The sequence below is a fragment of the Hylobates moloch genome, unplaced genomic scaffold (assembly GCF_009828535.3).
Source record: "Hylobates moloch isolate HMO894 unplaced genomic scaffold, HMol_V3 SCAFFOLD_5, whole genome shotgun sequence".
Taxonomy (NCBI): Eukaryota; Metazoa; Chordata; class Mammalia; order Primates; family Hylobatidae; genus Hylobates; species Hylobates moloch.
In genome coordinates this window covers 92,491,935-92,498,452 of record NW_026652280.1, presented here as the reverse complement: position 1 = coordinate 92,498,452, position 6,518 = coordinate 92,491,935, and positions in this window count along the sequence as shown.

Sequence of the window (6,518 nt, the reverse complement as noted above, 5' to 3'; positions counted from 1 at the left end):
AAGCGGCAAACAAAACCAAACCTCAAGAAAGGCAAAGTTGTACATTCAGAGGGTCTGGAATGACTGGGTTTAGGGGTCATCCTGGTAATTTGCTGCAATGGCTGCCACAGATTGCAAAGAGCACAGTCAATTCTTGGAGGAGGACAAGGGGAGGTGTCATGTTTACAATCCAGAGTGCACAGCCCAGAACTGAGACCTGGAAAGGAAGGGCCGGAAGGAGGAAGGGAAGGGGCAGTGACGTCTCTTCCACATGCACAGGCAAATCAGGGTCGCTCATAGAAACGCAGATCCCAGGGTTAAAAGGATGACCTCTATAGTCATGAAAACAGAGTGAAGACCTGCAAGAGGAAACAGCAAAGGGAACACGAGCCCGGTTGCACAAGAACAGACCAGAGAAAGGTCAAGACTCTCAGGCCAGGGACTGAGGAGCCAGTGATCAGCCATGGCAATAAAGCCTGACTGAATGCTCCTGTGAAAAGGAGGATGGAGATGGGGCTGAAAAGAAAAGAGGAGGGCCCACAGTCTCACTGCACGTTGTTTATAAGAGACACATCTAAAACGAATGCCCCAGCAAAGTTAAAATCAAAAGGCAACATGGCCAGGTGTGGTGGCTCATGCCTGTAATTCCAATACTTTGGGAGGCTGAGGCGGGTGGATCACTTGAGGTCAGGAGTTCGCGACCAGCCTGGCCAACATGGTGAAACTCTGTCTCTACTAAAAATACAAAAATTAGCCAGGCGTGGTGGCACGTGCCTATAATCCCAGCTACTCGGGCAGGAGAATTGCTTGAACCCGGGAGGTGGAGGTTGCAGTGAGCTGAGATCGTGCCACTGCACTCCAGCTTGGGTGACAAGAGCAAAACTCCATAAAAAAAAAAAAAAAGCAACAGGATATGAGACAAAAGCCAGCAGATGCAGAGCTGTGGCCATAGTATTAATAAACCAAAAGACGGAGTTAAAATATGAACACCAAACATGACAAAGAGGATCAGTTTGAGTTTATAGAAGAAGCAGAAGAAACAATGATGATTTATTTTGATTTTTACTCATTAAAAAACATAGTGCTGTTGCTCCCAGAGGATGGCGTAGATCTTCTTTTCCCTATTCTTCCTCCTAAGTACAAAGAAGAATCCTGAACATTAGACACAAAAGAAATGTAGGAAGGCTCCAGAAGGTGGAGAGGAGAGGGCAGACCAGCCGGGGACCTCGGGCCCCAGGAAAGACCCATTGCGAGTTCCCTGGGTTTTGCTTTTGCCTCATGGATCCCAGGCCTGGAGCTGGAGAAGCTGGCAGTGTGGACACTTCAACACATGTACACCAAAAAAAAGGCCCCACCAGTCCTTGCTTCCTGGAGCCAGCGTGATCAGGAAAGTGGTTGCCCGACAAAACAGAAGGCTTTTAGGTGATAACTGCCCTGCTCCAGCCGAACACCACGGAAAACCTTCACTCCATTGGAGCAAGGTCTGGGCATGGCTGGGCGGGGCTGGGCACCCACCCTGGTCACTGGAATGAGGCGCCCCAGGTGGCCCCAGGGCTGGTGTCCAAGTGGGCGCAGCAGGAGGCTGGGGTTATCCCAGAGGGTGGTTCTGAACCGCTTTCCCTGTGACCAGTGATGGGGACGGTGGAGACCATACAGGGTTAGGAGGCCTGGATTTCCACTCCACCCCTGGTGTTGAAACACTCCTCCTCTTCCCCATGAGGAGTGTCAGAGGAGGCTGGGTGGAGAGTCAGGACTTTGACCACTTCTCAGTGTAACAGGGCCGCCTCCATCATGCCCGTGGAGGGAATGGGAGCAGCAACGAGGCACCCTGCCCCTCCCAGCCAGAAGGCATCGGTGAGGGCTCACCCTGCCCGGTAGGCATGGGCAGAACCCCTGGGGTGTTAAGAGAGGGCTGGTGGGGAATGAGCACTTCCACACCACCAGCTGCGCCTTCCCTTCATGAATCTGTGCCAGAGGAAGTCAACGAGAAAGGTTTAAATAAGATCCAGAGTCTCGTGGCAATATCCAAAATGCCCAGGTTTCAATAACAAATTGCTCATCATCCCTAGACCCAGCAAGATCTCAGACTGAATTCAAAAGGACAATCAGCAGAGGCTGACCCTGAGACAAAGAGGTGTTAGAATGATCTGGAAAGGGTTTTTGAGCAGCCCATAAAGTGCTTCACTTGTGAACAAATTGAAACCAATTTAAAAATAGAAAGTCTCAACAGATAATAGAAAATCCCAGCGCAGAAACAGAACACACAAAGACAAACTGAATGGAAATGGTAGAGCTGAAAATTACAATAATTGAAGGGATAAAAAACAAAAACAAGACTTCAATGAATGGGCTCAACACAGAATAGAGAGTCCGGTGAGAGGCAGAAACAGTGAGCAGGGAGGTACAATAATAGACGTTATCAGACCCATCAGCAAAGAGAAAACAGACTGAACCGGACGAGAGAAACACGTGCAGAGCCTCAGGAACTGTGGGGCTAGAACAAGAGACCCAACACTCCAGGTGTTGGGGTCATGGGAGGAGAGAAAGAGGATGGGGATGGAAAAGAGCTCAAAGACCTAAGGTTGAAAACTCCCCAACTTTTCCAAAACACCCACAGATTCAAGAAGCTCGATGAACCCCTAACAGGATAAACCCAAGAAAATCCACAGCAAGACATCTCGTTGTCAAACTTTTGAAAACTATAAAAACAAAAAATTTTGGAAGTAGCAGGAGAGAAACAATGTTTTACATATAAGGGAAAAACAATTTGGATGGCATTGGATTCCTCATCAGAAACCCCAAAGGCCAAAAAGAGCACAACATTTTTCAAATGCTGACAGAAAAGAACTGTCAGCCCAGAATGCTATATTCAGTGAAAGTATCCCCAAGTCAGTAATCTATGCCACCCACTGAAGAAATGAGAAAAAGAAGCACAGGTTGCACACAGAGCAAGCTGAAGGAAGGAAAGAGTAAAGACCTCAGTGAAACCAAAAGCAGGGAGACAGTGACAGAAAGAAAAATACCAATAACACAGACAAGGCTCTAGCATTACAGCAAGAAACAAGAGCAAAGACACAAATGACCAAGGGCAGGACTAAAACAGGAGCAATCACTACAGACCCTGCAGATATCATGAGGGTGACAAGGGGCTGCGGCACACAACTCTGCACACAGAACTTTGGCACCTTAGATGAAATATGCCAGTTCCTCAAAAAGCACAAGTGATCACAACTCAGCTAACACAAATAGATAACCGGGCAGCTCAATAAATGGTTGAGAACATTGAATTTATAATTTTAAATTCCAAATGAAGAAATTCCAGGCTGAGATGGGTGAATTCTGTAAAAACTTTAAAGAAGAATTAACACCAATCATACATAATTCTTCCAGAATGTAGAAGAGGAGGGTGTCAGTATGACCCAGATACTAAAATCATACAGGCAGGACAAAAACAAAGCAAATCCAAACCAGAACTATAGACCAACACCCCTCATGAAGATGGATACAGACTCTAACAAAATAACAGCAAAGAGAATTCAGTGCTATATGAAGAGCATTATCCATCCTAACCAAGAGGGATCTATTCCAGAAATGCAAGGTGGCCGGGTCAATATTTAAAAAATTAATGCAACCCACCATATTAACAGGCCAAAGAAGAAAAATTGCACAAGCCTATCAATCAGAGCAGCAAAAACATTTGAAAAGACTCAACTTTCATTCTTATACATTCTCAAAATATGAGAATACAGGGAATTTCCTCAATGAGATAGAGAACAGCTACAAAAAAGGGAAACCAAAAAGCAAAAACCACCCCTGCTAACATTATACCTAATGGTGAAGGCTGAGTTCTTCCTGTCTGACACTGGGAGCACAGTGAGGGTGTCCCCTCTCATCGCTCTTATTCAACATACTACTGGGAGTTCTCGCCAGTGCAATAAAGCAAGAAAGGGAAATAAAAGGCAATTCATTTGGAAGAAATAAAGCTGTCCCTATTTTTAAGTGACATGATTGTCTATATAGAAAATTCCAAAGATACTGAAATTTAAAAAAATCCAAGACTAACCTGCACATTGTGCACATGTACCCTAAAACCCTAAAGTATAATAATAAAAAAAAAAAATCCAAGACTAATGTCTGTGCAGAAAGTTTCAAAGGATACAGGATAAACATACAACAATGAATAGTATTTCTATTTACTACCAATGACCATGACTTCATCAACTTTAAAAATATACTACCATTCTCAATCACACAAATAACATGAAACATGTAGGCGTAAATCTAATCAAACATGTGGAGGACTTGTGTGCTGAAAACTACAAAACACTGATGAAAGAAATCTTTCTTTTTATTTTCATTTAAAATCATTTTTATTCCCGCAAACACTTCTGAAAAATATTGGAATTGGCAAAAGGTTTACCATGAATGGAAAAAAAAAACCCATTTATTTTCCTTTTTTCTTTCTTTTCTTTTTGCTTAAATAATTTTATTATTTTCATTTTATTTTTCCATAAGTTACTGGGTGGTATTTGGGTACATGAGTAAGTTCTTTAGTGGTGATTTGTGAGATTTTGGTGCACCCATTACCTGAGCAGTATACACTGCACCATATTTGTTGTCTTTTATCCCTTGCCTCCCTCCCACTCTTCCCCCCAAGTCCCCAAAGTCCATTGTATGATTCTTATGCCTTTGCGTCTTCACAGCTTAGCTCCCACGTACCAGTGAGAACATACGATGTTTGGTTTTCCATTCCTGAGTGACTTCACTTAGAATAATAGTCTCCAGTCTCATCCAGGTCACTGAAAAAGCTGTTAATTCATTCCATTTTATGACTGAGTAGTATTCCATCAGATCTATATCTATATCTATATCTATATCTATATCTATATCTATATCTATCTATATCCCATCACAGAGCAGGTAAACCTGTAGGGGTGCAAAACAGATATGCGGTGGCCGGAGACTGGGAGAGGGGACGGGGTCGGCTGCACAGGGCATGGGGGACCTCGTGGGGTGACCGAGCAACTGTCTCTGAGTGTGATGATGGTTACCTGACTGTGTGTTCATCAAAGCTCCCAGAACTGTAACCCTAACAGGAGTGGATCTTACTGTATGCAAATTACATCTTAATAAAAAATGAAAAATATATGTAAAGTTGATGTAGGAAAAAGTGCAGATAAATTTTTAAAAGTTCAGTTATAATATCTTACTCCATGACAGATACAATAGGCAAGAGGTGGAGAGAAGATTTGAATTATGTAATTAATAAGATTTATTTACACATTTATTTCAAACTTTGTTCTCTAATACAGATAATACTCCTTCATCTTAGGCATCCATAGAATAGTTACAAAAATTAATCTTTTTTACGTGTATTTTTCATTTTGAAGGTATAATTTGCATACAGTAAAATGCACCCTTGTTAGTGCATAATTCTGTCCAATTTGTTGTCTACGGAATTGGCTGCAGTTTTCTCTGGGGCCTAATGTGAGATTAATTTTTGTGGCTATGGTCTCTAACAAAATACAACTGAAAACTGATAACAAACATGTGAATAAGACAAAAGAGCCTAAGCGGCTGGGAGTGGACCTGGCAGGGCTGTCGCTGGCCTCTGTTCTGTCTCTGGCCTATCTCCTGTCTCTGGCCTCTCTCCTCTCCCCTCCCCTGGACCCTCCTTCGTCTTCAAAATGGGCCATGGCCACTTTCTGGGAAACGTCACTTTGCTCAAACCGTGTATGCAGATCCAGGACCCCTTGAGGGATGTTACTTTGCATGAACTGTTTGCCACTTAGGTTTTCCCTAAGGGGTGCTACATGTTTAAGCTGCCGTTAAGGTGCATAGTGGTAAACCTGTTACAGTCACGTGTGGTCCGAAATCGCGACCAAGACCGTCCTGGCTGCGTGGAGCCGGGCTGCTGCCGTGGCAAAGGATCACAGCTCTGTGGCTGAACACAGCACGCTCATGCCGTGCAGTCCGGGGGTGTGAAGCCTCCAGGGAGCTCGCAGGACTGTGTTCCTTCTAGAGGCTCCAGGGGAGGGTCCACGTCCTCGCCTCTTCCCGCTCTGGAGGCCACGTCTCTTCGCCGGCGGACCGTCCTCTACCTGCGGCTCCATCGGGAGCCTCTGCTCTCCCCGACTCTGCCTCCCTCTCCTCCTGCTGTCTCTGTCTGCGTGACCTCTTTCTCTGACCCTCTTGCCTCTTTCACAAGGGCCCTTGTGATTACTTCGGGCCCATCCAGATGATCCAGGACAATCTCCCCACCCAAGGCCCATCACTCTCTCCACCAGGTCCCTTCCCCCATGGCTCCAGGTTCCAGCGTTTAGAACGCGGGCATCTCTGGGGCCATTATGCAGGCGAATGCTGTCAGTATATTGAAAACTGCATTTCTACATGCTAGCAACAAACTAGTAGAAAAGAGCATCAAAAACTTCTACTGCCTAGAAATAAATTTAACAAAATGTCCCCACGACCTCTACACTAGAAACTGCAAAGAATTGCAGAAATTCAAAAAGACCAAAATATGTGGAGATGTATTAATA